The sequence below is a fragment of the Herpailurus yagouaroundi genome, unplaced genomic scaffold (genome assembly GCF_014898765.1).
Source record: "Herpailurus yagouaroundi ecotype Mexico unplaced genomic scaffold, PumYag 100, whole genome shotgun sequence".
In the NCBI taxonomy this organism is placed as follows: Eukaryota; Metazoa; Chordata; class Mammalia; order Carnivora; family Felidae; genus Herpailurus; species Herpailurus yagouaroundi.
Genome location: NW_024412391.1, coordinates 38316229 through 38342351, shown reverse-complemented (window position 1 = coordinate 38342351; position 26123 = coordinate 38316229). Strand labels below are relative to the sequence as shown.

At 42.6% G+C, this 26123-nt stretch overlaps 1 long non-coding RNA gene across 1 annotated transcript in view; it reads left to right on the top strand.

Annotated features, from left to right (window-relative positions):
- LOC121028506 (uncharacterized) overlaps window positions 1–26123 on the top strand; it is a 62437-nt gene that overhangs the window by 35652 nt on the left and 662 nt on the right. Inside the window, exon 2 of the long non-coding RNA XR_005789270.1 lies at window positions 8760–8857. This is a non-coding gene — a long non-coding RNA (uncharacterized LOC121028506). The remainder of the gene's footprint in view (window positions 1–8759; window positions 8858–26123) is intronic.

Sequence of the window (26123 nt, the reverse complement as noted above, 5' to 3'; positions counted from 1 at the left end):
TAATACTTGAGAATCATGTAATATCTTAAAAAATGAATTGTTGGACCTTTCCTTTCCATTCTGGGCCTCTCATTTCCTGGGAAGGCTGGCTCCCGTATCGTCTATTTTAAACTCCCTCTGATGAACCAGGAGGATTCCTTGCTGGGTAGAGAGAATGGCCATGTTCAGAGACTGCCGATAAACCTTTTCTAGATCTTTCTTTCTGCCCAGGCCACTTTGAATCACTTGCCTTTATTTTGGTGACCGTGATGACTGCATTGCTACCCATCTGAAATCATTTTCTCTAATGATTGCTAATTTTTAAAATAAAAAAACCATTTTTCTCCAAAATGAAAATGAATTGCTGTCGAATAGTCACTACTGTTTTCATTAGGTCAGCTCTTGATTACCCAAGGACCAAGGGTTTAAGGCTTACGTTTCATGGATTCTGCAGAACCTTGTTCTTTCCTTCTCCTCATCCCTAGTCTATTCTTAATTCAATTCTGCAGGTATTTTATGAGAGCTGAGTGGTTTACGTGGATGATCTAATTCAATCTTCTTGACTGCTTTCTTTTTATTCCTGAGAATAAAATTTCACTGAGAAGGGGAGGAGGTATGGAGTCATTATGCAACTTCCCTGAGACTATCCGACTGAGAAATGGCAGGGCGCAGGGTGCCTGGGTGGCTCGTTGGTTAGGTGTTCACCTTTGGCCCAGATCATGATCTTGTGGTTTGTAGGTTCGAACCCCACATCGGACTCTGTGCTGACAGCTCAGAGCCTGGAGCCTGCTTTGGATTCTGTGTCTCCCTCTGTCTCTGTCCCTCCCCTGCTTATGCTCTCTCTCCCTCTCTCTGAAAAATAAGTAAACATTGAAAAATTTTTTTAATTAAAAAAAAAAAAAGAAGTGGCAGGGTGCAACTTGAACCCAGGCTGTCTGACCTCTGAACCCAAGCATGAAGGACTGTGCCTTCAGGTGTTGGTTCACCCCATCAGGAGAGATTGCACAAATGAAGAAAGGAGGGCCCAAGTCATGCAGCACAATTTAGATAAATCAAGACTTGTATGTGAACGGGAAGGACACCAGGAAATGGAACGTGGGATTCAGACACAACTGGACGATTTGCAGCAATATTTAATCCTTCAGGCGATTCTCTCCTTCCTGTCATGGTCAGTGGAGGTCTGGAGTACCCTCTACTCTCAGAAGGAATCAAGTCCCAATTTCTGGAAGATAAATGTTACTGTCTTACAAACTAGACAAAAGAAAAAGGAACTCATCCTAGTTTCCCAAGGCAAGTCACTCCTGACGTCCTAAAATAAGTGTGGTTACAAACTGCCTGCCTCTCCGCGGTGAAAATTGTATTCCGTAGTTATCAAGAGTTGTACCCGCTCCTCTGTCGTCTTCTAATTGTTTTTTTGTTCATGATGTATGCTGCAGCCATACGTCTGACATATATTTCCTGTTATTTGTTTCAGGCACCAGAATCTCTCAGGTTTTTCCTAGGCCTGAGACATAATGGCTCTATTTTGCTTTTAGGATTTCCACCCCCCTTGGGGCATTCAGACCTTCCTGGGTTCGCTTGGTGATTTGAATGCAACCCTTCTCACGAGGCAGCATCTTGGACCTTCTGGGTAACCCTGTCCTCTTCCACCACCCACTTTCTGAGCAGAGGTGGCCCATGCTTGCAGGACAGACCTAGCTTTTTGGAGGGTCAATCCTATCAGGGTTTCCAGGGTAATTTGTCTTTGTGGGATGGGTAATGAAGGGGTCTCAGAGACTGAGTGGCACGATAATTTGTTCCTCTCCAGACAAGGTTGGTCTTATCAGGCTTGACTATCCATGCTACCGAGACGGTGGAGCTCTGACAGTATTTGCTTTTGAAAGGCTGGGAGTCAGCGAACCCCAGCGCTCTAGTTCCCTTAGACGCAGCTGACCTAATCTTACCCTGATGTAAGCAATTTTAATTCATTGAGATTCTGCCTAATGATTCTGGTGATTTACATTGTTGTCATTCTTGAGCGCTATTATGTTTTCAAAGAAAAGGATCAGGCCTGTGGAGACATTTTCCTCTAAATGCTTCCTTTGAAGGACACTGCTCACCATGGAAGGGAGAGAAATGATACAAAGGAGAGTCTGCTCTAAGACAGCCAGGGTCTCTCCTAAGAACTCTGGAAAGAATAGTATCTATTGTACTCACGTGGCGTTTAGGTATCTGTCATTCTATGTCTCTGGTACTGAAGCCTCAGAGAAATGCTTGGGTCTGAGGGGGTTTTTAGGATCCCCCTGTGCTTGTCCGGCTTGATCCAGTATTATTCTCCAAAGGCAGGGTCCCCTTGATTCCATGGAATGGGGTTCCTACCACCCTAAACATGGAGCCGGCACTCTGCAAAGCGCTTAGATTCAGAGAGCATGCTGTGAAGGGAAATTGAATGAGCCTAGTGTTTATTTGATGACTTGGAGGAAAATTAGAACAAGGAATAGAAGATAGAGACTGTAACTATTATTTGAGCGTTGTCCTTGCTGAAGGAGGGAGGTTTGATCTGACCAGATGGTAAAGAATATCACAAGTGGATGGTATAATGCCCGTGTGTGGCCTTCCTTCAACACTGATTGTTGGGGCTTGGGTTAAGAAGCCCACATCATTGTCTTTTGAATTATTGTTAGAGACCCCCAAACTGGTCTTCTTGCATCTGTCCCTCCTCTTCCCCTCGACAATCTGTTATCAACAGAATAGCCAGAGTGATCCCATGAAAATGTATGTTCAGATCACGTCACACCTTTTCCCACCACCCACCAGAGGCTTTTTCCATCCCTCAGAGTAAAAGTCTGTATAGTGGTTGACAAGGCTGCACAAAGAGCTCTCCCTGGCGCCCCATCCCCCAAGCCAGCACCTCTAAACTCTCATTTAGCTTCTGAGATGCAACTCACATGCCGTCCCCTCGTGGAGAGGCCGTTGGACCTGTGTGTACCCCTTAGCCCTCTGCTCAGGTCTCAGTCACCTAATTTTTCTTTCATCCTTTCCGCTTCCCCCCGGGTCTCTGAGGTTCTTGTGAGAGGAACTGAGTTTTACTTCTCCCAGAATCATCCCAAGACCAAGTGCTTGGTAAGTTATTGTTGAGTGAGTGAATGAATGAATGAGTGAACAGACGGATGAACGAGGCTGTGAGTGCCTCTTCGGCGCAGGTGTGCATGTGGTTTGTGGCTGAGGTGCTATGTGACAGGCAGCAGACAGCCTCCACAAACGGGCCCCGTTGGTGCTTTGCACCACACCTTCTGTGCCGAGATGCTCAACAGGCCGCATCCAGTAGCAAAAGCACTTCATTGTCTCCCCTTGAGAGACACCGAGGGTCTGACCACAGTTCCATTCCCGGCTCCTGGGAAAATGAAGCATGGCCAAAGGATCCTCGCTTACTTCCTCTGTCCTGGGCTGGGCCCCAGGAGAGGGTGGGCGGGATGAGGGGAAACACCTGTGGAGTCTGTCCTGTGCCCCGCCGGCCTGCTCGGGGTCAGCCCCCCAACCCCCAAGCTCTTGTAGAGCTGGGCTTTGTAGCCTGGCCCCCCACGCTCTGTGGCTCCGTCGGCATAAATATTGTTCTTTGAGGCACTCCACTGTGGTGGGACAGGGAAGGAAAAGTCATCACTGGGGGACACGTGTCTGCGTGCCTTTTCCAGAAGACGTAGTGCATGCTGGGCAGAGCCAGCTTTGCAGTCAGGCTGCTGTAGCCTGCTCTCGAGGAGAGACACCAGGAAGGCTCTGCAGGTGCCCTCCACCCCCACCTCCTCACCCCTCATCCCCATGCACTGGTGGCACCTACTGTGGCCAGGCCTTCCTCCAGGGCAGGCACATGTTGTGTTCCTGGCACCAAAAAAGTTTGGAAAAATTAAAGGGGAAAAGCCATTTGCTCATGGCACGCTGCCCAGGTGGATTAATCCAATCCCTCAGAGGGAGCTCTTCCTAAACAACTTGTAATTAATCTGGGGAACTCATGGCCACAGGAGTTTATGAGGCCAAATTCCTCAGTAGGTTTCGAAAAAGGGAGTTGTTGTCCATGTGTAAGAGTAGTGTCTTTCCTCAGATAAGCTAGCAGTAAGTCTGCAGGAGCTGTCAGTGTGTCCGCTGGGCCGGAGAGGAAATGCAGTCCTGGGGAAGAATAAAGGTAGTGCTCGCGTTCATCATCACAGTAGCTAAGTTTTGGCGAGTAGTTGTTATGTGCTTGACTTCCTGAGCTAAGCACTCTCTTTGCATCTGCTCCTGTAATTGTCACAAGCAGCAGATACTGGTGCCATCCCTATTTGATAGAAGAGGGTAAAGGAGCCCAGAGGCATTAAATAATGTGTCTGTGGTCACACAGCCAGGGCGTGTGGAGCTAAAATCTCAACTAAGGCACAACATCTCTGGATCAGCTCTTAATAGCTGGGTCTTAGTTCCTTCACCACCATGGGTTGGAGTGGCCTTAGCGAGGCCACGCACGTCTTTTCCCTGTAACTTAGTGCCATGTGTTAGAGTGCTGGATTTGGAAAGTGCATTTGGTCTTTAGTAGCATGACCCTACAGCAAGTCATTTAATCTGTGAGTCTACATCCTCATCTGATAAGGTAGGGCATAATAATACCTCTCTTACCTATTTTGGGTGGTTAAATGTAATGATGTATCGAAATATACACAAAATATACACTTTTGTGATAAACACGAAAGTGCTAGTCAGCTGTCAGGCTTTGTTATGAGATTATCTACAGTCATGATAAAATGAGAGCATTAGATCCAGGCTGTTCAACAGGTTTTTCTGCCGTGATGAAAATAGTCTATCTGTTCAGTCCAATCTGCTAGTCACCAGCCACATGTGGCTATTAACGCCTTTGAAATGTGAGACCGAGGAACTACATTTTAAATTTCACTTAACTAATTTAAATTTAAACAGCAATGTGTGGTTAGTTGCTACTGTAGTGGGCAGCACAGGAGATGGTTTCAGCTGGAAGCCCACTTAATCCAACACCTTTGTTTCATAGATGAGGAGACTGTGGTCCAGTCCGTAAAGGGGCAGGAACTTGCCTAAAGTCACACAGTGAGTTAGCAGACAAGAGGCCCAGAACCATGTCTCCTAACACCCTGATAGTCTCCACTTTTAAAAAAAGTGTGAATATCGTTGATTGAGACCAGGAGATCAGGAAAGAGGATTGATCGTCATCAACCTGAAGCCCGTGTGAAATAAGCAGCTAGTGAAATACTAGGAAGACTAGTTTTGAGGGCTCCCTGAGGTCAGAGAGAGCGCTAAGACAGTGTGCCCACACCCACTTGTGTGAAACAGCGTGTGACTGTCTACCCTGGGAACCTAACTCGGGGCTGCCTTCACCAAGTATAATTCTGACTCCTTAGAGCCAGCAGACAGGAAATGCTCTTTGCGCTCGAAGCCCATCCTGACAGTGACGGAGACGCCTCTGGCTTGGTCCATCTCGCCGAGGAGTGGCTTTGCCAGTAACAGAGGGCTCGGGGCTCCCGTGGACTGTAACGGTATATCTGTGGAAAGAAAGAAAAGGCCTGTGGTGAGCCTGCAACCCCAGTGCCAAATCACAATGCATAATTGGCCCTGATTTTTTCCATATGTATCAACAAAAACAGCGTTGCTTTCATGAGAGATGAAAGCGACCCTTTTCTTTGGTCATATTTCCTCTTTGTGTATAGTTCCCAGGTCTCCACTGGGTTCATCATTCTCTGTGTAAAGCAAACCTAAAAGAGAAAAAATCAGAAATTAGGGATATGGAAGGACTTATGGAGAAAATACCTTTCTTTATGTTTTCTATGGCAAACAGTCTGTTTTCTTCCTTTTCTTAGCCAAAATGAAATTAATTTGTCAGAGTTTTGGTAAAATCATACTCTCGGTGTAGTGAAAGCATGTAAGTGCTTAAGAGCAGGGAATCAACGGATATGTGTGAACTATCTCTCTTAAAGGACACTTATTCATTCATTCAGCACTCCTTTTGTGTTAATCTGCTCAGGCTTCCACAATAAAATGCCACAGGCTGGGAGGCTTAAGCAACAGAATTTTTTTTTTCTCACAGTTGTGGAGGCTGGATGTCCAAGATCAAGATGCCATCAAGCTTGGTTTCTCCCCAAGTCTCTCTCCCTGGCTTGCAGATGACTGCCTTCTCTCTGTGTTCTCACATGGCCTTTGCTCTGTAACAATGGTATCTCTTCCTCTCCTTATAAGCACACCAGTCCTATTGGCTTAGGACTCACCCTGTGACCTCATTTAACCTTTTTTAAAAAAATGTTTATTTTTGACGGGGGAGCAGAAGAATGGGGGGCGGGGGTGGCCGAAAGACAGAGAATCCCAAGCAAGCTCCATGCTGTCACCCTGTCAGCACAGGGCCCGACCTGGAGCTCAATCTCATGAACTGTGAGATTATGACCTGAGGTCGAAATCAAGAGTCAGACACCTAATCAGCTGAGCCACCCCAGTGACCATGAACTCATTTAACCTTAACTGCATCTTTAAAGGCTCCATCTCCAAATACAGTCACATTAGGGTTCAAGGGTACAGCATATAAACTTTGAAGGGACACAGTTCAGTCCTTGACACGTTTACTGAATACTGTTGTGCTGGGTACTGGAGATACAGAAAAAAATTATATAACAAGCTGGACTCTGGGAAGCTGGGAGTCATATAGACTTGTAAAAAAAACGCATGAAACATGATACGCAATTTGTATACACCAAGTCATCAAGGGAGAAATTCTACTTTGTTTCGGTGAATGGAAGAGGAGAAGAAGCCTTCAAAGACAAGAAGCAGAGTGAACTGAGTTTTGAAGGAGAGCCTGGCATAGGCAGGATGACAGGGAAAAGAATAAAGAATATGGGTAAAATAAGCCAAATCTCTCTCCTGTCCTCTGGAAGCTTCTAAAAATACTCTCTCAACTTCAAAGGCCTAAACTTCTATAATTAGGGATAATTTCTTTCATTAAGGCATTCCTTCTTGAGAAAAAACAAAAACAAAAACAAAACTGTATTGGTTGGAATGATCTCGGTTACAAACAGCATAAAACCGTGATACAAGGTGGCTTGAACAGTAGGGACATGAGTTATTTTGCATGAGCAGAAAAGATCAGTGGAGGGATGTCTTCCAGACATAGTTTGATCACTAACTGAAGTGTGGCATGAAGGACTCAGGCTTTTTCTGTCTCTCCAAATTGCCTTCCTTACCACTGACCTTCGCCACAGGCGGGATCTTCTCCTGGTTATAATGGCTGCCAGTGGAAATTGGGTTTATGTGATTACTTATTCGCACCCTGCAGGAGAGAAAAAGAAAACCTTGCCCCCAGTCATTGGTGTGCTGGTGTTGGCTTGTACGGGCTTGTGAGTACCAATTGCCAAATTTTTAGGAATTTTGCATGCTAGTTGTTAAACATAGTTGTTACTAAAAGTTAAATTATATAAATGTAAAATGAAATGAATTATATAAAAAAACAAAGATAATAAAGAGTCAAGGCTCATCACTTCCTAATTATTTTGCTACTTTCACTATTACCTATGCCCTTGACATGGTTTACATCTATCCTACCTGTATGAGGGTGACGGTAGGTAGCGATGTACCATTGTACTTCCTCTCCAACCCCCCATCAGTGGCTTGAAATTAGCCATGGTGGGAGTATTTACAGCTCAGAAATTGGCAAATGCTATAAATCAGGTCGTGATTTATTATGTTTTGGTTGTCTACTAAGAAAGTGATGGAGAAAGGCAAACAATGAAGATTAAACTTTAAACAGTGTTGTTCTAAAGCTGTTACATTGTGAATAGTACAAAAACTCCAGGGCTATTCTTCCAGTGTTATCTGATTCAGCAAAGAAGTCATTCACATCATGCACAAATGAGTGGAGTTCTGACTATGTTTCTTCATCGTCTTGTTAACATATACGAAAGCAGCCAACACTCATGTCAGTATTACACTCGCTCACCTGTTCGTTGTAAACATAGGTTGGTTATAGACGTAAGAATGGCAAGGCCGATTAAAATATTTTCTAAAAATCAATTGGCTGTGTAGAATTGAAACTAAAGAGCAATGCATGTTTTATGTTTGTGTGTGTGCCTATTGGCTTCCACACATCCATTAGATGAGTAAATACTTGTAATAAATGTATATAGGTATACATATAGGTATATATACATACAGGTCTCTAGGCATAGGTGTCTACATGTATGTATGAATACACTTTTCTTTGAACAGCCTATTGTTAACATTCATTAGTACTACTCTCCAGTCCTTTAGTTTGCTTGGGCCAATATAGTTTCCATATGCACCCCGAACCCTGTATTGCCGTGTATTAATTACCCTTTGTGTCTGGGAATAGGTGGTTTTCTGAAGTAAACAGAAGGTTTGCTAGGAAAAAGGAAGTGGAAGATAGATTTTGGACAGGCAACCAAAAGTACCATCAGCAAACATGACACATTAATATAATGTCAGTCGTCATAGTGTGAATTAATGAATGACACCTTTTCCAGTAGAATAGGTGTATCAGAGCATGTTGTATAGAACTATTGGCAATTTGTGCTGTTTAATTCTTTGTTGTAGGTCCTATACATTATTGGATGTTTAGTAGCATCTCTGACCTCTACTCACTAAATGCTAGTACCCTACCTCCAGTTGTGACAACCAAAAAATGTTTCCAGGCATTGCCAAAGATCTGCTGGGGAGCAAAATAGACCCTGGTTGAGGACTGGTGGCTTAACCCCAAGACTTACTGGTTCCAAACCTGAAAGTTTTTCGTTTCCTATTCCATTCTCTCTAAGGTAAAGCTGTCTGCAATTGAATGTTAAGTTGACGGTTCAAAGGCAGCACCAGAAGATGAGGCACATTCCTGAGAGCTGGAACCCTGGGCTCCATAAAAGTAAGTCTGGGGGCAAACCTTCTGGGCTTAGGAGAGAGGGTTGTTCCACTTGGGGAAGTCAAAGACTCCAGATGCTAACCTCTCCTCAACTTGGCAGATTTCACTATGCCTTTTCCCACCTTTGGAACTCAAAGGATATGAAGCTCTTGACATGAAGATCTATATGTAAAGATCTTTAAAAGGCCTTGGTACATTTTTGGAAACCTTAAGACGATTTTTACATGGAGTTAGAAGGAGCATTTCATTTTGCTTGCACTTGGGTTCCAGAAGCATCAACCTTTCAGACCATAGCAATGATGTACATTCCAAAGGAAGCAAACAAAGGCTTCTGAGTGATTTGCAAACTGTCCAAAGTCTGGGAAATGTCCTCATGCCAGTCTATTGACATTTGTGTAAAATAAGCTTACCCTCTCCTCAAGAAAGCCCTCCTTAGACCTGCTTCCCCTTCCATCTGGTCTTCATCTTTCCTTAATTGCTAAAGATCTCAAAGGATTAGTCTTCATTTGCTGTCACAATTTGTTCTTCTGTTAATTCCTTGGGTTCTGTCTGCAAATACCAACAGTGATGTTCTGATGTGTTCAGTCACCTCCTCCCAAACATCATAATTATGTTTGACTTTTAGGACAGCTTTTGATTCTGCTGGCCATCCTCTCTCTCCCATACGTCTTTTGCCATCTGTTAGTTCCGTAATGCCATGATATTCCTCCTACCCTCCTGTTGAATTCTTCACTGGTTCTCTTTTCTCTGTGTGCTGCTTATGTTGACATATCCTTCCCAAGTTTCTGTGTGTTCCTGTTCTCTCCTTTCCTCTCTCTTTGGTCCATCATCTTCTTATCACCTCTCAACTCCAGGAGAATGGCTCCCAAGTCTACGTGTCCAGTTGAGATGTCTCTCTTTGGCTCCAGAGATGATGAATCTATTCGTCTTCACATGTATGCGCCACAGGGTCTCAAAAACAACACGTCATTCCTTACCTTTTTGCCTAGCTTGTCTTCTTCTCATCCCTATCTCAGTAAAATTGGTTTCCTTTATGTCTCCCAGGTCTAGAGAGCCTAAAGACACCTTGAATTAAACTTCCCATGTCAATGAATCCCATGGTGCCATCAGTCTCTGAATCCTGTGCATTTCACTTCCATCATTTCTCTGGTGTGCATTCCACCCTTCCTGCTCTTACCACTCTAGACCACAGGTTGGTGACCTTTTTCTTAAGACCACTTTTTCTTAAAAGAGCTAGATAAGAAATATTTTGGGCTTTGTAAGTCATACTGTCTTTATTGCAACTATTTACTCTGTCCTTGTACAGTGAAAGCAGCCATAGATAATATGTGAATGGGAAGGTAGGCATGACTGTTTCAATAAAGTTTTAGTTACAAAAATGGACTGTTGGTCCCAAATAGCCCATGGGACAGTTTGCTATCTCCTGACTTAGAGGGTTATCACTCACTTAGTTTATCTAATTATTCTAGGAGCTGATCTCCCTGTTCCAGTTTCATTTTCCTCTAACCAATTATTTTTATCTTGCTGTAAATATTTGTTGATGAGTTCATCTTCCTAAAATGCAGGTTTGATTAGACACATCAGACATTAAGACACTAGATAACTTAACTTTCTTTGAATATGCCACACACTCAAGCTCTGTAATTCTCCCTTAAGTGTGTTTCCTACCCTGGAGTGCTCTTCTCTGTTTCTAAATCCTTATAATTGCCAATGCATTAGACTCAGCTACAAGTTACTTCTTCTAAGGTGCCCTCAATACCTCCATTCCCAACTCAGAACTCTTCTTTCTCCAATACCGTCAATAATATACCACTCTCACAGCGATATCACCTTACAAGTCTCATAGTAAAGTTACTTCTACCTATGTTTGTCTACCTCCCTCGATCAAAAGGACAGAAAGTGTCTTTTTAAAAGATCATTTTTACTCCCCAACATATTACTCTGTTCAAGTAGACTAGTTTCGCTACTTACACACTCTCCAATCTCAGATACAAAATATATACAGGTTTCCAACCTACAGATGCAAAAAAGTTACATTCCAGAGCCAAAGCAAGTCCATTCCACCCACCACCACCAATCTCAACCACTGCCTCTTCACCAGCCATAGTTTACATACTGAGTCTACGATTAGTGTTTAGGTTTGTTTAAAAAAAAAAAAAAACTTTTAAATGCTTATTTTTGAGACAGAGAGAGAGAGAGAGAGAGAGAGAGAGAGAGAGAGAGAGAATGAGAGGGGGAGGGGCACAGAGAGAGGGAGACACAGAATCCAAAGTAGGTTCCAGGCTCTGAGCTGTCTGCACAGAGGTGGGTGCAGGGCTCAAACTCACGAACTGGGAGATCATGACCTGAGCCAAAGGCAGACACTTAACCGATTGAGCCACCCAGACGCCCCAGTGTTTAGGTTTTTTAAATTAAAAAAAAAAAACATGAAATTATATTGCAAAAATGAATATGTTGGAAGGTCTAAGGAAATGAGGCTATGATGGAAATAAAAAGAAAAATTTATTAAAAAATGAAAATGGCAGGAAAATGGAGAGTGCTGAATTCATGGATTGAATCATTTGTCTATAAACATAATTTTATTTATTTATTTATTTATTTTTTCAACGTTTATTTATTTTTGGGACAGAGAGACAGAGCATGAACGGGGGAGGGGCAGAGAGAGAGGGAGACACAGAATCGGAAACAGGCTCCAGGCTCTGAGCCATCAGCCCAGAGCCTGACGCGGGGCTCGAACTCACGGACCGCGAGATCGTGACCTGGCTGAAGTCGGAGGCTTAACCGACTGCGCCACCCAGGCGCCCCTATAAACATAATTTTAAAGGACCAAGAGTGAAGCAGATAATGTGTGAAGAGTACAAAGTCAAGTGATACCAATGCAATTAACCAAAAGCAGTAATAGGGGAAGGTATATACTGAAAAAAATGGAAACATATTTTGAGGGTTTATCTAGAGCTGGCACTATTCAGTGTGATAATTACTAACTACAGCATGGCTGTTTAAGTTTGAAAAATTGAAATTAAATAAAATTTAAAATGCTGTTCCTCAGGGTCATTAGCCATATCTCAAATGTTCCCAGCCACTTATGACCACCATTTTGAACAGTGCAGGCATAGAACTTTACTATCAACACAGAAAGTTCTATTGAATAGTGCTGGTCTAGGATCAGCAAATTAAAGTACCTCTTAGCTGGAAGTTGAGTGAAAAAAGGGTGGGGCTTTGAGAAGGTAAAGGCCAAACACAGTAAATGGGCTGGTGGTGAAAATTCTTTCAAAAGCGACATCTGGTTCCACAGAGTTGAGTCCTACTGGAATCTGCTCAGTGTCCATGTGAAATGAGAGATAATCAGCCCTGAATTGATGACCTCAGAAATTCAATAGTTCTCTATATTGTTGAGAGCGTCAAAGCATTACCAATGTTATTTGCTTTCCTCAATGCAGGTTGAAATGTATATTTTAGGAAGGGATGCTCTGCAATACTATTTGCCAAACTGTGGGTCAAAATCAATTAGTGGGTCATGAGTCATTTAGAAGGATACAAGCAGACCTTTCTTAATGAAATAGAACAGACTGGGAAATATCAGGCATGTTGCACGCTGTAAGGGCAAATGGTGTTTTGTGAGACTTTTGTTTCAGTAATATTTGTATTTTTTAGTGTGAGTCGGGCCCCCAAAGTTCGCAAGCCAGTGCTTTTCAGAACATAGATTAGCAAGGGAGGAAAAAGTATGTTTAGACAGACCCATGCTTCGTGTAGGGCCTGTGTGTGAAGAATACAGGCTTGGACCCCTCTCAGTTACTTGGGCTTATGAAAAAGTCACACCTAGAAAACAGCCTGGTAGAATCCAACTGGTTTATTCTTTCCTCTCACTTCTGGAAATGGGTAGATTGTTACCAATACCTACATTATCCCGGAAGAAAGATTTTTTTTTTTCCTACCATAAGAGGTAGCTAGCTGCTGAGCTGGCCTGCCAGAAATGGACTGACCCCATGAGTCAGGGTTAGCTACTTAGAAAGTGGGTGTAACCTGGGCAAGACCAGAAAGTCCAAGATATGTTCCCTAGCCACACAGCTCAACAGTTACCTTCCTACTTGGCAAAAACAAAAGCTCTATTAAATTTTGAAAGAAGAGAATAATGCTTGTCTTATTCACATATTAATATGATTTATTTAAAAACCCTGATCCTGTTGCCTCAGAACGACTTATAATATTCTGTTTATCTCTTGGAACGTTGACAATGAGAGTTCAGATTTCTCCCTCTGGCCTTCTAAATGATCTCTTTCGGAGCTGGTGGGAGCCCAGCGTACATGCTACCCTATACATTACATAGTAACATGGAAACCTTGATTGCTGACTTAGGCCAATTTAATTAAAAATTAAAAGGAAAAAAAAAAAACCCTAGCTTAGTGAAAATTCCTATGGATGGCCACCCAAATTTGCAGAAAGCCTGCAAACTTGATTAGTCACTTGAAAAATTGCATTGATTACTTATAATTGTCATTAAAAGTTCAGTTTCAAAATTCTTTCCTCAGGTTAAACATCAAATCAGTTCTGACTGAAATATATACATCTCCTTGTTCTAAATTATCTACATTTTCATAGGCAAGAACTTTTTGCTTCGATGGGGGTAGATATTAACTAAAATTTTGGAAGTAAATTTTCTCAGGGCATTTGGGTGGATGAGATATTCCCAAATTCTTTGCCCCTGAATTTTTACTATACGTACATGTATGTTTTTAAATGTTTAACAGAACTGACTTCAGAATGTTTCTATATATATCCGCACTTAACTCTTTAGTTTTCTCTATGAGACACTGTATTATTAGCAGGACTCAGCTGCCAACTACATGCATTATTCACAGATCACATCGATCACAAAGTCATATCTCTTAATGGATTTAGACTCCGGGCCCTATATTCTGAAGACCGTCTCCATGAGCACCTCAAGTTCAACATGTCCAAATCTGAGCTCATCATTCTTCTGCCTCTAAGCTTATCACCTCCACCTGTATTCCCTGTCTTGGGGAATGGTATCACATTTGCCTCATTTCTTTTTTTTTTTTTTAATTGTTTTAAAAATGTAATTTATTGTCAAATTGGCTTCCATACAATACCTAATGCTCATCCCAACAAGTGCCCTCCTCGATGCCCATCACCCATTTTCCCCGCTCCCCCAACCCCCCACCCACCCTCATTTGTTCTCTGTATTTAAGAGTCTCTCATGGTTTGCCTCCCTCCCTCTCTGTAACTTTTTTTCCCCCTTTCCTTCCCCCATGGTCTTCTGTTAGGTTTCTCAAGAGCCACATATGAGTGAAAACATATGGTATCAGTCTTTCTCTGACTGACTTATTTCACTTGGCATAAGTTCCATCCATGTTGCTGCAAATGGTATGATTTCATTCTTTCTCATTGCCGAGTAGTATTCCATTGTATATATAAACCACATCTTCTTTATCCATTCATCAGTTGATGGACATTTAGGCTCTTTCCATAATTTGGCTATTGTTGAAAGTGCTGCTATAAACACTGGGGTACATGTGCCCCTATGCGTCAGCACTTCTGTATCCCTTGGGTGAATTCCTAGTAGTGCTATTGCTGGGTCGTAGAGTAGTTCTATTTTTAATTTTGTGAGAAACCTCCAAACTGTTTTCCAGAGCTTGCCTCATTTCTTAAACTAGCAGTCTTGAAGTGGTCTTGAAGATTTCCAAGTCACCAGCCCCTCATTAATTAAAAACATTAATAATTTTAATGAAAAAACATTAGGGTTTTATCAGTTCTTCCTCAGAAATGCCTCTTATGTCTCAGACTTCCCTGGCAGGCCTGAGGCAGGCTCACTGTCTCTCACCTAAATTACAGCTACAGCCTCTTAGCAGGCCTCCCTCTCCATTCCAATTCCTCATTCATGCTTCCTCTATGTTCTCTTTCTAAAAAACAAACAAACATACTCCTGACATTCCACTGCATGACTCTCCCCTGTAGGATACTCTCTGTTTTCTGCTGTTGCCCACAGGTTGAGACCAAACTCCCATGAAAGGCAAAGTATCCTCTATAATTGGCCTCTTGCTCTCTGCCACCTCTCCTCTCCCTCTGCCCCTCCCAAATGTGGTGCTTCAGCCACACTGAATTTCCCTCCACTCTTCAGATGAAAGGTGTTTTCCTATTCTCTGCCTTCATAATTCCTCTTTTCCTAGAATGCTCATATCCTAGCTCCCTTCAACACTAAACATCCTTCAACACTAAACTCAAATGCTACCTCCTATAGGAACTTTTTGTAATTACTCCATAAAGGTTGTTAGTTTATTGGTCCCTCTTTTTTCCGTTTCTCTATTATAACACTTTTCACATTGTATCACAATTATCTGCTAACGTGTATGGACTATTCTTTAAAAAATATTTTTTTTAGGGGCGCCTGGGTGGCGCAGTCGGTTAAGCGTCCGACTTCAGCCAGGTCACGATCTCGCGGTCCGTGAGTTCGAGCCCCGCGTCAGGCTCTGGGTTGATGGCTCAGAGCCTGGAGCCTGTTTCCGATTCTGTGTCTCCCTCTCTCTCTGCCCCTCTCCCGTTCATGCTCTGTCTCTCTCTGTCCCAAAAATAAATAAACGTTGGAAAAAAAATATTTTTTTTAATGTTTTATTTATTCTTGAGAGAGAGAGAGACAGAGACAGAGCATGAGCAGGGGAGGAACAGAGCAAGAGAGGGACACAGAATCCGAATCAGGCTCCAGGCTCCGAGCCGTCAGCACAGAGCCCGATGCGGGGCTCGAGCTCACAGACCATGAGATCGTGACCTAAGCTGAAGTCAGGCGCTCAACCGACTGAGCCACCCAGGCACCCCAAGGACTATTCTTAAATGTTTCCGGATCTTCCCAAATCTAACTGTAAGGTAGAATTGCCCTTCCTGGTTTCCTTGTGGTTGGGTGAGACCAATGACTAGTTCTGGACAATGAATTGAGAGTGGAAGAGAGGAGTGTCATTTCTGGAATGGACCATTTCATTGCTTCTGCAAGTCTCATCAGACATTTTTCTTCTAGCATATTGACTGGCAATGTTAAAGATGGTGACTGCTTCATCAACCAAGGCAAGTGCTGACCCACAATGGGCATGTAACATAAGTGAGAATCTTTGCTAATTTTGGCCAGTGAGATATTAGGGTTGTTTGTTTCTGCAGCATAAGCTGGCTAATCTTTCCTGCTACAGTGTGTCATCCCTATGGGACAGTGAACTCATCGGGCCTCAGTGTATTATCTAGGCATTCCTATTGTCTTGCAAGTGCATAGTAGTTGTTCAATGAAATGTTAATTGAATGAAGGCATACATAAATAAGGTATTTAAATCCCAGAGATAGATAGAAAGTCATTAATAAAAATATAGAATTTCCACCCCTGTTAAAAAAATAATGGCCACTCGAGAAATGTACTTAAATGCAATTCAAAACCGCTCTCTTTGATAACAGTTTTCATTAAGTTTCCTATACAGTTTTGTATTCTGGCTCTGGACTCTACACTGCAATGAGGCGAACGTTTGTTAAAGAAACGGCATATGAATAACATGTTTCATTTGTAACTCTCTGTATGGTTGGGTGCTTGGTCCTAATGGACCATCAGTGCTTTTTAGAAAACAGCCCTCAGTAATGTGCACATTGCCTTGATTAGTTGAGCTCCCAGACTGGCCTGAATGCTGTGGAGATCCAGTAACCGCCTTCAGATGTCTGTCTCGTCATCCCCACAGAAGTTAAGGGACTAGATGTTTTGAAGCAACCAGTTACTGGTATTTGCATTTTTTCAGTGATGGAAAATGACAAGCCATTGCCCGTGAGCCAGCTGTGTGTTTGCCTTTGTAAGTGACCAAAACTTTGTGTCAAAGCCCCACACACAAGCTAATCACTTGCACTTGGAGCCGCTTCCTCTGTCTTCTGGCAGAAGCTCAACATTAGGAAATTGTGACTAATGGCAAGGGGAAAGAACCCTGGGAGGCTTATCTAGCAGGGGAGAGCTTCAAGGAGATCTTTATAGGAGCCAGAGAAAAGTAAAAGATGGCTTGATTAACCAACATAAGATAGGAAAGAGCAAAGTGGACAATCTTTCGAAAGGGGACAAGCATAGACACAAGGGACTCCTGAAACGAGTCATGGTTATTATTAGCATCAGGGTTATTATTTTATTGCATTGGAGCATGCACAGTTTATGATTCTCCAAACCTGTAATCCAGGCTTCCAAAGCCTTTGCAAGCTATGAAACTTGTCTCAGTATGACCTCTTTCCATAGACTAAGAAGGGGCAAGGGAAGCAGGGCACTTAATAGAAGAGGATTTGGTCTTGAAATCACACCCATCTGGCTGGAGGTCAAATCCCACAGCTACCACCTACTAACTGTGTGATGTTAGGCAAGGCACGTCTCCTTATTATACCTCAATTTCTTCATCTATAAAACGCTGTGTTTATGACGCCAGAGTGTTGTGAAGATTCAATGAGGTTATGCATGTAAAACCTTTACTTTTATTAAGCTTATAGTAAATGCTCCAATAAGTGTTAGTAGTCGTCCAGTTCTGAAATAGCTTTGGGAAGTCCATTTCTTACAAATGCTCCTTATAATGATCAGAGTGGAGAGCTTTATGTGACAGGGATGAGGACCAGAAAGGTGAGGCATTGGAGGTGAAAGATCCTTTTTGGACAACTCATGCTTCTAGTTTCCTACGAGGAGACTGTCCTGTTGTCCCCGCAGCAGGCAGTAGCAGCTCAGAATTGCAAGCCTCCCGCTGACGGTAACAGCCTGGTAATCGAACAAAGCCCCACAGTCTTTGCCTTCACAAAGCAGAGGCCCGGGAGTTGCTGTTTTTTCAAAGGCTGTGTTTGAGCTTTGTCAGCTGGCTGGGCTGAAGTTTATCCTGTGTCCACTTCCCTTATCAGCCGCCCATGGCAGGCACACGTTTCTTTGCTCAGTGAATGGCAGGACTTTAGGACTCCCTGTTGACAGAGGCAATCCATCTTTCTCCTGCTGCCATCTTGAAATAACTTTGGAGCAGCTTGTCCAAGGAAATGGAAGCAGCCATGACGACTAGGAAGTTTTCTCAGGAATGAGGAGCACTTACTCCTAACGGCCTTTTTCCGTACAGAAACTCTGATGAGGCTATATTAAAGAGGTGCCCAAAACATCTGGGCTCATTTACGGGGCGAGTGGGAGGCATTTTCATAGGACAGGCCAGAGTACCTGACTCATAAACCATCTTCACACAGTGTCTTTAAAGGAGGTTTGGTGAGGAGGAGACAAAATCTGACAAAGTCAAGACTGACAAAGTCAAGACACTCTGCATCCCTCTCAGCCTCTTGGAGCTACTTATTGCTCAGGTCACACACTGTCACCAGAGCAGAGGCAGGGCTACCTGCTGTCCCTAGAATGTGCCTCTGGCACTGCCCCCACCTCAGAACCCCCATGACCCCAGCACCTGCCAGGTGTTTGGCAAGTGTTGTGCTATCCGGTCCTTCCCATGTGATTGGCCCTAGGCTTTGATTATTGTTTTCCTTTGACAACAGAAAACAAGGGGGTGGAGACATCCCTTATCATCTTTAGTTTTCCCTCCTGTACAGATGGATTGTACTCTGTATTAAAGTTCTCAGGCTCATAAGAAACCAAGTTATCCTAAAGACTGATTAGGGTGAAAACCAGCATCCCTGTTTTTCTCTTCTTCCCTACAAAGTCAGAAAGTCAGGTTAGGGGACTCCCTTGTGAAAAACAGTCCATGTAGTTTGGCCACAAGGAAGGTTGTAGGGTGGAAGTTTAGTCTGGTCAAAGCAGGTATGTGAGAAGTTCCAAACTGGTTTTAAAGTCCAACTTGGGCAGGCTCATCTCATTACACAACTCCAGGGGGCATCGTTCACATCACAGACTATGTGAATGGCACCCTCTGGAGCTGTGTAGTTTACAACCTGCAAGGCAGGATGCAGCAACCTGAACTTGAGCCTCCGTTCCCACATGACCAATGAATCTTAGCCTCATGTTAGGTTCCGTGTGCTGCTGTGTCAATACACTAGTTGGTGGTTGCAAGTCACTGCCGTCTAATAATAAAGTACAAACATTTTCAAACCTGTTCCTTCTTTGTTATGAGTTAAAGAAAGCCAAGATCATCATTGCTAGTTCACTGTTACTGTGAGTGAGCTTTGCTGGTTTTGCTTTCCTTATTCCAACATATACACATCTGAGAGAGATAGAGATAGAGATAGGGATAGAGATAGGGATAGGGATAGAGACAGAGACAGAGACAGAGACAGAGACAGAGATAGAGATAGAGATAGAGATAGAGATAGAGAAAGTGATGGAGGTATAGTTCCCAGAATGTGAATTGGGTATAACTGAACATTGCAATCACTTATCTTAGTGTGCCAGGGATATGAAAGTCATTGGCCATGTGTGTTTTGATAGAAACAGAGTCAAAGGTCTCCAGAAAAGACCAGGAGCTCTTGGGGGTAAGGACTATATCTTGGGCATCTTTTGTCTTAAAGTTAACAAACTGCCTGGCACAGATTAAATGGTCAGTGGACACTGAATTTAAATATTTATCACCAATACTCCTGGCCCCACCTTGCCTTTGGAGGCTAGTGACTCTAGCTCCCATACTTGAAAGACAGAGATTGTGAAGCACCCAACCCATTCCTTATCCTTTGCTTTGGATTGGATTTCTCTGCTTTGTACTTAGTGAGCAGCATTTTTAAAAGAATACTTTCAAAGAGTGGTGATCACCTTGCTAGATTTGGCAAAATAGTTTATTCCCTGCTTTTTCTCATGATATTATAATCAATCTTCATTTTTTGTTTAGTTATAAATATGCCTCTCAGGAATGTAGGATATATTTGGAGAGAAGCAAGTGGTAGGCTTGGCACGGATTCCTTTTTTTTTTTTTTGAAATGGGAAAATCAAAGCTGTTAATTCGGACTTATATCAGAGGTGGAATAATAAAGGCAGTTTTCTCTACCTAAGCGATTTTGTGAAACCAGCCCCATCTTGGCTTAAAAATCACATTAAGCCTCTGGCAGTGCTAGAATTTACAGGGTCCTTGGAGATCACCTCATACAGCCTTCCCTTCACAATGAAGGTCCTGGGAGCGCAAGTGAAATTGATCCTTGAGGAAAATTAATTTAGGCAAAAATTATCTGCCTTCTGCAATGTGGGATAGTAGAAATGTGGCTGGGCCTGTGAGCTGACAAGTTGGTGGTCACATCTTGACTCTTCTGCTTGCTGTTTGAGTTCTGGCAAATTCCTGAACTCCATTCTTCTCATATATTAAGTGGGGTACAGTCCTTCCCGGTCTGGGGTGGGGGGTGTAAGGAGAATTAGAGGAGTGTGTCTTTCACTATGCTGGCCACAAGAAAGTACTCTCTACAAGTATCTCTAAGGCTATTCCTCACCCCTGATGAAATCAATAACTCTATATTCTCCGTAAGAATCTTTCCTGCATAGCCAAAAATTGGCAAAGCTCTTTCCCTATCACTGCTACCTATGTACTTGTGGAAAAACTTTCTGGACTTGCTTAGGGACTGACCAAAATCCAAAACACTGACAACACCAAATGCTTTTGAGGATGTGAAACAACAGGAATTCTCATTCATGGTTTGTGAGAACACAAAATCGAACAGCCACTAAGGAAGGCAGTTTGGCAGTTTCTTGCCAAACTAAACATATTCTTACCATACAATCCAGCAGTTGCATGTGTTGGTATTTCCTAAAATGAATAGAAAATCTATGTCCACACAAAAACCTGCACATAGATGTTTATAGCAGCTTTATTCGTAATTGCTAAAGCTTGGAAGCAACCAAGATGTCCTTCAGTAGGTGAATGGAAAAATGAACTGTGGTACATCCAGGCATAGAATAGCATTCAGCACTTGGAAAGAAATGAGCTATCAAGCCTTGAAAAGACATAGAGGAATCTTAAATGCATATTTCTAAGTGAAAGGAGTCCATCTGAAAAGGCTACATACTGTATTATTTCATTTATATGCCATTCTGAAAAAGGAAAATCTATGGATACAGTGAAAAGATCAGTGGTTGCCAGGGGCTGGTGGGAAGGGAGAGATGAATAGTGGGAGCACAGAAGATTTTTAGGGCAGTGAAAGCAATCTGTATGTGCTCTAATGGTGATGTGTGTCATTATACGTTTGTCAAAACCCAGAGCATGTACATCAAGAGTAAACCCTAATGTAAACTATGAATTTGGGGTAATGAGGATGTGTCAGTGTAGGCCCATCAATTGAACGAATGTACCACTCTGGTGGGAGATATTAATAGAAGGGGAGACTGTGCATATGTGGGGGCAGGGGAGAGTACATGGGAACTCTCTACTTTCTGCTTGATCTTTCTGTGAATCTAAAACTCCTCTAAAAAATAAAATCTACTTCTTATAAAGTCTAAAATTCCAATTTTTTTTCTAATTCAAATTGCCCTGTCTCCTAATAATTGCCTTAGAGATTTGCAGCTTTTTGATACGAAACGGGTGGATGCCATATATCACTTGATAATAATTCTCACCTTTCATATCCATGGTACCATAGATCCTTCCCCTCTGGCAAACCTTAGATGAGATTGGCCTTGAAGATAGTTGGTTTGTAGCCTGTGGGTAAGACAGACGTCATAGTGAATGAAAAGAAGCCCCCATCTGTGGTACATAGTTTGTACTAAGGTGGAAATGCCAAATACAGAAAAGTCTTAACCACCAGAGCATTTTCCACCAAAGGCTTGCATCCAGGTGGGCCTGTTGACTTGTTCCCCAATTTTGTCCTGTGGTTGTTTTGAATCCTCTATTTGAGTCAACCATTATGAAGAGCTTCATCTGGGCCTTTGAGGATGAAGTCACTGCACCCTAAAATCCTTGGCGGAGTAAGTCAGGCTATAAATGCATCTCTATGTGAACACACATTTCACTAGGTCTTCTTGCTCATTTTCTTAGGCTGTTCTCATTGCTACCTAGAAAAATTGAGTTGCCACAAGTTCACTCAAGGCCTGGGGGGAGCTGTAAGGGTACTAGGACTCTGCATGGGACCCTATAAGACTTGGTCATTTGTTTCTTATACCTGCCTGTTTCCACACCCAAGAGCTCTCCCCTGAGCACCACGATGGTCGGGACAGGGCAGGATTAGGTAGGAGAGGGTATGCCCCTGTGTCCCCTCCTGTCCTGTTGAATAAGGACACTCAGTTCCTGGGGCATTCCTTACCAAGTGATGAAATCATAGCAATCAGGAAGGAAAGATAGTGTTGACACCACCATGGCCCCATTTTTATTCTCATGAGTGCTCCATGTGTTCTTGTGGAGGATTTTTCATACTGAGTACATCCAAGAAAAAATTCTTGCATTTGCATCCTTAGTCAGTGGGCATTTAAATGCTCTCAGAGCCTTCCCCCAGAATTTGGGTCCTCAGTGGGAGAAATAGTGCATCAGGTACAAGAATCCTTTCTTTTCTATCTCCTTTGCATTCACTCAATAACATGGAACCTTATGAACCCAGATGCTTCCCTAACAGTTAAAGCTTTAGAAGCATCACTAATATCCTCTCCCCTAAATGCCTGATGCCCAGTTGGCTTGGTGTCACTGTAAGGGAACTGGGTTTTCCAGAGAGATTTGTCCTGCCTTCATTTTGAATGCACTAAGAAAATGGGACCTATATAAAAATGAAAGCAGCCCCTTTTCCACAGGAAATCAGGTCTTCTGAAATTTGAGTGTCTTCATTTGTGTTGGCGTTGAGTTTTGGGTGAAGGTTCAGCTAGATTTTTGTTTTCCTTAAAACGTTCCTATCCATAGATATACTGGCTAGTGAAGCCGAGTCATGTGATCCAAGTTGGCAGATGTTTTGCTTAAGTCACTGGAGTTTGGCATGAATAAAGATTGAACAAGGATTTAGGATTAACTTCCTTGGTCCCAAAAGATGAACTAAGTTTTTGCGACCCTTGTTTAAGGGATTAGCATCCAAATTGCCATCCACCATCTGGGTATTTGACAAAAAAAAGTTTGGAGTTTTTTTGTTTTGTTTTATTTTGTTTTTTCTAGTTCTCCCTTTGGTCCACTTCTAAACCCACATAAAAGCATTTTGGGACTGGTCAGAGCCCCACAGAAAGAAATAGGAGACTGCGATTTTTGGATAAACGTTTTTCCTTTTTATGGAGATAATTTGCAATAATACTGACTTTCAGCATAGACTCCATAGCCTTTATCTTGATCAGAAAACATTTTGAATAGGGTTATGGGGAGGGGGTGAGCTCATTGCCTGCAGTGACTCCCGCACAGGGACCCTGAATAAGACATTCATTGGCGGAAAAGCAGTGGTAACCGAAAAGGGTTGGGGGGAAGGGTGGAGAGAAGGCTGAGTAGGGCTGGGGTTCCTTCCTCCTCAGGGGAGCTATTTTTTGCTTTACATGCAAAGAATTGCTTTGTACAGCCAAGTTGGTCCTGATCTTGTTTACATAAAAGAAATCGAACATTTATTTTGTGCCGGGTAATTTTTTTCTTCTTTTGCCAGTCAGAGGGTCCTAGGCAAATCAATAAACAAAGACCCTGCTCTGTTTTCACTTTGTGGCTGGGGGTTTAGACGGGGTAACCCTTGAGTGACTGGATTAGCTACTTCTGTGGATACTGAGTCTTTGGGCCTTGGTTGGGTGGGTTGTCAATGACACACTGGCCCTGCTGGGAACCTGGAACCCCACAAGACAGTGGGGGGACCTCTGGATTCTTGGGTTCTGTGACAGATGGCAAAAGTGACAGAAAGAAGAAAATTCCCTCTTTGGCCTCAGCAGAAACCAGCTGAAGCCCCGAAGTGCATGACTTGGTTACTCTAATCTTTGCCCAGTCAACAGCCAGCATTGGTGTTGGGCATTAAATCAAACCAAATGCCTTTAAAAACTATAACTCTGAAATTTGGCTCTGCAAATATGGAATTCCATAGAGAGGCTCCATGCTGAGAGGAAAAAATATTTTTTTTTTCCTAAATTTACCTGCCATGAACTTGGACTGACCCTTTGTTCTCTTGTTTTGGGACAACATGAAAAAAGGAAAAAATGTATTTGTTGTAAAAGCATTCCCTTAACCAATGTTCAACTGGCTAGCTTTCCCCCTTTTAAAGTGCACAACAGTGAATTTTTATGGTGGTTCATCATCTATAAATCCTAACCATTTAATTTCTTCTTTAATTTCTGTTAGCTTTGGTGGAAGCAGCATGGTTGAGGAGGGGAGAATAAGAGCTTTGGAATTAGACCCGGACTTGGATATTCATTTCATCTCTTACTAGTAGGTTGACCTGCAAGAAGCCATACAACCTCCCTAGGCCCCATTTTTCCTCTTTGTAAAATAGGAGTGATGAGACTTAACTTAGAGGTAATATTTATAAAGAGCTTAGCATACCATAGGCTCCCACTAAATGGTACTCATTATTGGTTTCATTCTTCAGACTTGGGAGTTTGTACAAGAGGGCCTGTGTCGTTAACTGGTTGTGGGGACTCTTCACTCTTCCTAGTGGCCCTAGAATAGCTTTTAGTGGTATGATCAGTAACATGTCAGTCATACACAATAATGTATTTGTGTGTGTACAATTATATTAAACATGCCCCACAGAAAGCCTGCACTAATGAAAATAAATTAAATTAAGCAGTCTTTGCTTTTTGCCAAATATATATTGTTACCCAAACTGGACATAGCTCATTACCTTGAGTATACACATGTTTGAGCAAAGATAAAATAGTAGACACGATTTTGAATTGGTCAAGAAGCCTATGAGTCTAAGTTCAGCCACTTACTAGCTGTATGTATTTGAGTAAATTATCTAATTACTTAACCAGATGGAAAATTCTGTGGAGTGCTAATTAAAATTAATAGCTACAGTGTTCTGAACTTTTCACATATATCAAACTCTTTTAACAACTACCTAAACACAATTTCATGGGCTAGGTATTATTCGCAGCCCCATTTTACAGCTGGGATCCCTGAAGCTCAGAGGGATTAAGTATTTTGCCCAAGATCACACAGATGAAACCTGGTAGAGCTAAGATTTGAACACAGAGAGCTTGACTTTAGAGTCCATTATTTTAGCCACTGTATTATTCCCCCTCCAGTAGTGATGGAACGGTCTGTGGACAATAGATATGAGTGTGAGTCCCAGCTACATCCTTTCCATATATGTGATCTGTGTGAAATTTATACCTAGAACTCTAAGGCTGAGCTCAGATAATGGGATCATGGCAACTTGAGTGTAATAAAATGACATGATAAAAACTATGTGAAAGGACCAAGTTAGAGTGAAGTTGTGTCATGAAAGAATTAGAATATGGAAGTCATTGCCAAGGGCAAAAATCATGCAGAGTCAAGATTACCCTTGAAAATCCCTTGAATTTCTCACCATGTTCTATGTACATATCTGTGCACACAGCCTGTTACAACAATGATAAACCATGAGGTGAGGGTTCTCTACAGATTGCGCTGAGCAGTCCACACATTCTGTCCCCATGACAATCCTATTTAAATTGATATTTTTCTTTCTTGCTGGCTGCATAGAAGTGAAGTCATGTTCTCAAATACAAATGATGGGGCTCAAATGAGCTGTGCAAATTTTGGATGAATTAGAGCCACTCTTCACTGGTGGGAGCATTCTAGCATTTTCTACCCTCATAATTGTTACAAGGATCAAATAAGGTGACTTAAAACCTGCATTTGTGCATTTGTGTTCACCTTAAGTTATCATTAGATAATGTTTGGCAATATTTGCTTACACTCACAACCATCCTACCCACTGGTTTGCTTATTTGCTGCTTTGTTTTACCTGCTTCCTCTTCTGACTCTAGTTTTCCTTCTGTCCTGTAAATAAAGTATTCAACAAGATTTAGGGACGCTCCGTGAATATTCCCTCTTCTGCAACATGGTTTTCAGCTCTCACATCCTATCAAACTTACCGCTTATTCCGTTCAACGTCATACATGTATCAAGGGTTTCCTGTGTACCAGGTTCTCTGTTTTCTGCAATTCTCACTCTCAGGAAGGATCTATAATCACCTTCAGAACATTTCCACATAGAAGTCACACCATCTCTTGATCTCAGCCTGTTTAAACCTGAGCTGGGCATCTCCCTTGCCTTTTAGGAGCTATTTCCTGACTTCGTGGTTTCTGTTGGTGGCAGCGGCTTCTCCCTGTCAGAGGAGCCTGACAGATCAGCAATCTCGCAAGAGCCTCCTTTCTCTCTCCTCACACCTGCAGAGAGGCCCCAGGTCCCGACTTCTGCGATCCTTTTATTCCTTTTGCCTTGAAACC